This window comes from Carlito syrichta, unplaced genomic scaffold, assembly GCF_000164805.1.
Source record: "Carlito syrichta isolate Samal-C Ts95f unplaced genomic scaffold, Tarsius_syrichta-2.0.1 Scaffold142954, whole genome shotgun sequence".
Lineage (NCBI taxonomy): Eukaryota > Metazoa > Chordata > Mammalia > Primates > Tarsiidae > Carlito > Carlito syrichta.
In genome coordinates, this window is record NW_007087050.1 from 238,596 (window position 1) to 239,875 (window position 1,280).

A 1,280-nucleotide genomic window follows, 5' to 3' on the forward strand; every position below is an offset into this window, starting at 1 on the left:
TTTAAAGATTGCCGGGTATGGTGGCTCACGCCTGTAGTCTCAGAGGCTGAGGTGGGAGGATCATTTGAGCCCAGGAGTTTTAGGCTGCTGTGAGCTTTTATCACACCACTCTACCCCAGCCTGGGTAACAGAACAAGATCCTGTCTTTTAAAAAAAAAAAAGTGGGCCAGGCACGGTGGCTTAAACCTGTAATCCCAGCACTTTGGGAGGCCAAGGCGAGAGAATTGCCTGAGTTCAAGGGTTCAATACTAGCCTGAGTAACTTGGTGAGACCTCATCTCTACAATAAGTCAAAAAATAAGCTGGGCGTGGTAGCTGCACCTGTAGTTGCAACTATTTGGAAGACTTAGGCGGAAGGATCGCTTGAGCCAGCAGGTCGAGGCTGCGGTAGTCTTGACTGTGCCACTGCACTCCAGCCTGGACGACAGACTGAGACTCCAACTCAAAAACAAAACAAAACAAAACAAAACCAAAATGAGCCAGGCACAGTATCTCATGCCTGTAATCCCTGCACTTTGGGAGGCTGAAGTGAGAGGACTACCTGAGCTCATGGGTTCAAGACCAGCCTGGACAACTTGACAAGACCTCGTCTCCACAATAAATCAGGAAATTTATCTGGACATGGTGATGTGCACCTGTGGTTCCAGCTACTTGGAAAGCTGAAGCAGAAGGATCACCTGACCCCAGCAGATTGAGACTGTGGTGATCATAAGTGTGCCACTGCACTCCCTCCTGGGTGACGGAGTCAGACTCTGACTCAAAAGAAAAGTGTAAGCCGAGCTTGGAGGCTCAGCCTGTAATCCCGCACCTTGGGAGGCTGAGGTGAGTGGATTGCCTGAGCCCGCAGGTTCGAGACCCGCCTGGGCAACTTGGCGAGACTTCATCTCTACAATAAAAAAAAAAAAAAATAGCCGGGTGTGGTAGCACACACCTGTAGTTCCAGCTACTTGGAAGACTGAGGCGGAGGATCGCCAGAGCCCAGCAGGTCGAGGCTGCAGTGGCTAGGAGTGGCCACTGCACTCCAATCTGGGCGACAGAGTGAGACTCCAACTCAAAAAAAAAAAAGTGTAGAACAACCACTGTACTTAATACATTTTTTTTTTTGTTTTGGAAAGCAGTTTTTTTTTCCTTAATAAAAATATACTAGCCGGGCTCAGTGGCTCAGCCTGTAATCCCACGCCTTGGGAGGCTGAGGTGAGTGGGTTGCCTGAGCCCGCGGGTTTGAGACCCGCCTGGGCAATTTGGTGAGACCTTATCTCTACAATAAATCAAAATGAGCCG